Source organism: Anabas testudineus, chromosome 11 (assembly GCF_900324465.2).
Source record: "Anabas testudineus chromosome 11, fAnaTes1.2, whole genome shotgun sequence".
In the NCBI taxonomy this organism is placed as follows: domain Eukaryota; kingdom Metazoa; phylum Chordata; class Actinopteri; order Anabantiformes; family Anabantidae; genus Anabas; species Anabas testudineus.
In genome coordinates this window covers 19859605-19865870 of record NC_046620.1, presented here as the reverse complement: position 1 = coordinate 19865870, position 6266 = coordinate 19859605, and positions in this window count along the sequence as shown.

Here is a 6266-nt window from a genome sequence, read left to right as displayed (position 1 = left end):
AGAAGGATTTGTAACCTCGGAATAGAGGGTAACTTTATAAGTTTAATTTTATATATTGTCTACATTCACTGAACTTTGATCAAATTGTTGTCTAAGCATTGGTACTGGAGTTTTTTAGCATAAATATTCCAGACAGACTAGATAAGAAAATGATGTGGTGTGTGCTGCCTGCAGGAATATGTGAGCAGCTTGTTTTAAATGTTGGCTCTGTCACTCTCACATCAGACTCATTTATTGTATTTAGAGGCAGACTTTCACAAAGTTTTTCTGCAATGGATGAGACTCATGTTAGTGTGCAGTTGTGCCTCCAAGAGTAGATCCATTTTTCATCAGACAGACAGACTCAATCATTGTTCAAAATCTCCTCTTCTCTGTTCTCTCATTCTCTCGCCTCGGGCCACAAAAAAGAAGGTTGTCAGCACCTGCTTATTGCAAAGCTTAATCATATCACTGGTACGGTGGAAATGGTCCTGCTGCCGAACAACTTGGCTCCACTTACATGATCATTTAAGATGCAAAATTACAGGCTTAACGCCAAGAGAAGGCCTTAACACCCCTCTGCCACTGTTCTTATTGTGTCGCCCTCTGCGTTGCGTGACGTTCACGGCTGACAGTATAATTACTGCAGTGTGGGAAGGGATAAAAAGGGATGTTGCCTGCTCATTCTCCCACCTACAGTACTAAACATCCAGCTGCACCGCACTGGCCACTCAGTGAGAAGAGGAAGGCAGTGGACAGCAAAATGTATTTAGTCAAATTGCTGGAATATGTTACACGTAGAATTTCATGTTATAAACTTAATTAGAAATTAATAATATTCTTTGAAGTAATTATTAGATTGTTAGCTTTTTTGCTAAGGGCTAGGCACATATAGCCTATATACGATTCTGTGTGATATAAAGCAGAGCCAGTTAGCTTAGCACAAAGATGGGAATGAGGGCAGTGAGCTTGGCTGATCCAAAACCTTCTAAAGATCCCTAATAACATCTTATATTTTATATATTTTTTTGTATAGTATTGTTTTTGTATTAATTAAATAAATAAGAGACTTTATCGTTCTGTGAGCTTTACAGGTGTTGGTAGACATGTATTGAACATTTCTACCCCTTTATTCTTGTCTTTGTGCTAAACTAACCCTTGTCTGTAGCTTCACAGAGAAGGCAAACATATTTCCCAAAATGTCAGATTATTCCTTAAACACTGAGACTTACCAATAGAGCATAAAGGAAAATACACAACACAGAGCCATTGTAGTTGTGTTGGTGTGAGATGGTATCTCTGGCTCTTACAACTAAGATTGTTCTGGCCTGAAAGTTTGAATATGCAAGACTAAGACTTTACAGTTTGTATTTGTTAGCAGATACTCTTGAAAGTCACACTGCTATGGCTTAAAATGTTAGAAGGCCTTGCTTCTCAAAACCTTGGCTTTAAAAAAATATTAGTTTTAACTTTGAAAATGAAATGTACCCAAGAGGCACTTTTAATTAATTATCACCATAACTTCAAAGTTGATTCAGTTAGTTTGAGAAACTGGCCAATGGCACATTTAGAGATCATTGAAACTGTTGTTTTAATGAATATGTTATACTATAACTGCAGGCATTAATTTTACTTTTCTTTTTTTGTTGTTGTTCAATTCAAATATTGGCTCAACAGAGCAACTGCTAGCCAGATGTTAGCCAGTTACAGAAGGACAAAGAGTTTCAGAAGGAGGCTCATCATTTTATTCAAGTGTGTTATGGCTTCACCCAGGCATTGCAACCCAGTGAGTCATCCACACCAAATCATGCACACATACCCAAAAAAAGGAACAAAAAATACAAATGTAAAATGTTATGTAAAATGTTAATTTAATCCTGACAATCTCTTCTCTTTGTGTTGAAAAGAGAAGGGACCCATACTGGAGTGTACTGTACAATCAGTTTCAAAAGTGTGACAGAAGACGTTAGTGGATCCAACATGACCATGGATACCAATGACATGGGATATAATCTCTAGTAAAGAATATGGTACATGGTATTATTTGTTCATCAGACCTACAGAAGAACCTATTGCAAAGAGTATTTCACGAAGTGGTGGAACACAGCCTTTCTGTTATATTGTATTACACAGATAGTAGTGCAATTAGTGTCTCATTGTCCCTGTCATAGGAAAACATGGCACTGTTGACAGAGAAATAGCCTGCACATACTGCCACATGCAGTAAAGGACGCCTGGAAGCCAAGCACGACTACATACAAAACACTGAAAAACAAATGACAGCCAAAAAGAATTCAATTCATCTTCATGTTGTTTGATGCCACGTGGCAGGTAGACAGAGAGAAAGCAACATGATTGCACTGTATTGTCTGCTGAATGTTGTGTATGTGTGTGTGTGTGTGTGTGTGGGGCTGTTTCTCTGCACCATCTGTGTTATAGAGTAACATTCAGTCGAGAACCATCAGTATGACATGTAGCATCATGGCAGACAAATCTAAGTAATATGTGTGCATGTGGGACGGATAAGAAAAACTGTGTGACTTGAACATTACCAAGAGCAAATGAGTTCATTTGTTTGCTGCTTCTTTAAAAAAATCCATTATGGCTGATACATTCCCCAAAATGTTGCTTGAAAAGTTTGACTGTGGAATGAGTGGAAGGCAGATGACACTGATTAGCATCAGTGATACTTATTATAGGTAGATAATCACTCAACCCTATCAGTATTCAAAGTGTTTAAGGGATAATTCTTCTTTTTTTATACTTATGGTCATTGTTCCTACAAGTATAATAGCTTAATATTGTATTTGTTAAACTAATAGCTGAGGCTGGGGAACAAGGCAACATTACTACGACGAGTCCAATGAGGCACTTTTTTACCAATTGCCTTTCTTTTCCAAGGAAGTTAGACTAACTTAGATTGTTCAAAGCATAAGGTTCTTGTTTTTCTATACTTTTATTATTGTCAGTGAATCCATTCCATAAAAAGACCAATATCACAATTTATATGTCTAGCTGTCAATACTTTCTAAATTTCCTTTCTTCTTTGTGACACTCAGCCCAAAGTTCATTTGTAAATCCTTAATGTGAATCTATAAAGCTGCACTGGTCAATATAGGTTATTATATTAGTTGTCATTTAGCAGATGTTCTTATAAAGCGGTAATAATTACAATCTACCTGTAGATGTTATTGCACATAACTAAAGGAGGAGAGGACCAGATTTGACCTGGTCACTTCCTCTCCAGCACCAAACAGCAGAGGGACAAAATATCCAAGCAGCTGGTGGATATTACAAAGCAATTAGCAATCTAAGGAGCTTAATATTTTTCTCTGCGTTTGGTTGAAAACAACACAAGAGGAGGGACCCAGATGCCAACTGTCCTCAAACAGGAAAAAAACAAAACCAAATTTGTTGAAAAAGTAAGCTGTAGTGCACCATGAGGCAACATGTCTCCTAGTTCCCAAATGGTGGCTCAGTGGTGCTTTTAATAGTTTTTGGGCAACATTTTTACACAAGATATATGAGTTTTTAACCAGACAGACATACTTAGTAGTAGGATTTTATTGTTGATTTTGGTCTTTTCATGGGATTTGACAGAATATTGCCAGCCTTATTCTTTAAACTTGTCTAACCACCAGACTCTTTGTGTTTTTTGCACCATTTCACTTTCTTCCATTTCCCAGATCTCAGCAATTACCTCAGTACAAGCTCACTTTCACTATTACTTATTGGAGTAATGGCCAGAGCTGTGTAAATAAGACATTTGCAGACAGAATTAGCAGTCATGTCTTTCAGGAGTAAGGACGTGGCTCCGTCTGCTTTGGTGCTGGGTGTGTTTCTAGTATAAGGTAGGTAGATAGAATATCACGTGTAGATTTTTCATCTCATTGTCAACTAACTGACTCAGATCTGTCCATACTTTAACCACACCTACTATATTATTAGCCCTAAAGCCAGACTTCCATAAGCTTCTGATCAGTTTGCTGAAGTGGAAACAGATCCACAGTCGTGATATTTAAATGTGCCCACTTCGACAGTTAACTGCTGTTTCTTCAAGGCACGTATGCTACTGTGGAAAAATACATATGCATTTCAGCCATGAAAAGGCCTTTTTATTCCAAAGGTTGTTATAAACATATTGTACAGGATATTTAGATAAGCTAGTATAGTCCAATAATGAAACAATGCTTTTAGGGCTTATCTCAACCTCCATGCCTGGTTACTTTTGTCACGTCTGAATAGGATCCATGGCATTTTACCATTTGCCCAAACAAAGTGGCATTCATCATTAGGCATGCTCACATACCCAGGAAATTAACAGAAGCCTGTTAAACACTAGGCTGCAAAGGATACTGAAGGCAATGCTTCTTTAAAGTCAATTTTTGTTGGGCAAACTAACACAAATGGTGGCTTGGGCTTTAAAAGAAAATTTCTCACATACTTTCCAGCCTTTTGGTTTTCACAAATGTCTAAAATGCAAATAGACAGTCAGTGTACACATCTGTTTCAGATGCCACGCAGGCCTCAGTGATACGATGCATCTTAGTCGCATTTCTCAAATAATTTCAAAGAGTGTTTCATATGAACATTATATTGTGTGAGTGATGGATTTCTTAGATTTTGTTTGTTATAGGTGAAGAAGAAAAAAAATTAATTCAAACCTGAGCACAAATAGTATTGTACAGTTTGAATTAAACATTAGAAATCAAATAAATAAAGTGTATTTGTTTAACTACTGGCAAAAGAAATAGCAATGTTGTAAATCATTCTTAAGACTATTTCCCATTAAGATACTTCTAAAGTTATTATGGAATTGTTTCCATATTCATCATACAAAGTTCATGCACCTTTCATCTTTCAGACATAAAACAATATTTTACAGAAAGTGAAAGGATCATACTGATGTTATTAAGGTTCTCTTATCTCTGATCTTTACCTGTCCACTCACATTAGCTCGTTCCCCCTATTTCTTCTCATTTCCCTGTTGATGAGTTTATCAGGTTGTATTTCCCTAATGACTCTAAAGTGCATCCAAACCTCAGGAGTTGTCAGTTTATATTGGCCTGTTCTACTTTCAGTGCTTTGTGGTTAGAGCTGACTTGCTCATTTGCTACAGGTGTGCATTACACTACTATGCTGGACTTGTGAAGCACAATTATGTATGTCCTTAGATTGAAATTAACACTGTTGATAAATTTAGATGGAGTTACTTAATTGTTCTTTGGTAGCTGCAGGTTAAAGGAAAACTCCACCTTCTGATCTATTTTATGTCATCAGTCTGGGATGCTCACTTTATTAATTTGAGTCATTTGATAATTTTCCAGGAACCTTACCTCAGTCTGACCCAGCAGCTCAAGCTACTGTAGATAGTCACGGCCAGCATTTCCCATAATGCTTTAATTTGTGCATTTATTTTACTGCATAAGCATTGGCGTGAGGCGCACCGCTCAACCTGTAAAGACTGAAATTATGAAACAAATAGCAAACCTGGTGATATCACAGTGATGTCATAACAGAGACCCACAATATGTAAAACAGTCAGTGTAGAGAGGAGACAGTCAATGAGCTAAAAGTAACACAACCAACAAAAAAATTGTGTAGTGAGGAGGGTGAGTTTTTCTTTGCTGTAGTTCAGTTTAAACTCTTATTATTAAAAGGGCTTCATATGAAATTAAAGCCTTCGTCGTGTGATGTGATGAGGGGGAAATATAAATAACAGCAGCATGATCCTTTGAACCCAAGATAGATATTTGTCATACAGCTCTTCTGGAAACAGACTATAGAATGTCAAACAACCATTATACACTCATTAAATGACATATAATGCACATGCTAATATTGGCAACAACATTTTGGCTTGATGTGTGGTGAATTGAAATATATTGTATGATTGCTTTTTGAAAACAATACCTGATGCTTTAAGTTATTTAAAATTTTCTGTAGTGAGGCAATGGAATAGTACACAACAGTAAACGTTTCTTCAAGTTAAGGTGAAACAAGCATACTCCCTTTTTGAAAAATAGCATTTCCCCAAGTGTGCATTATTTGGTATGTAACCAAAGTTAATATATCAATTTTGTACTGTAAATTTGTAATAAGGAAGGTCCTGTAGTTCATGACATGTTTTAAATGGAGCAATCTCTGAAAAAATAGACATCCATGCTTCATGCTTTGCATCCCATTCTGGCCACTCTTCCTGTTCTGCAAAGAGTTTTTCATCTGTTTCCAAGAATACTTTTTATATTACATACAACCAAACAGGGAAAAAGTGCTGAAATAAGATT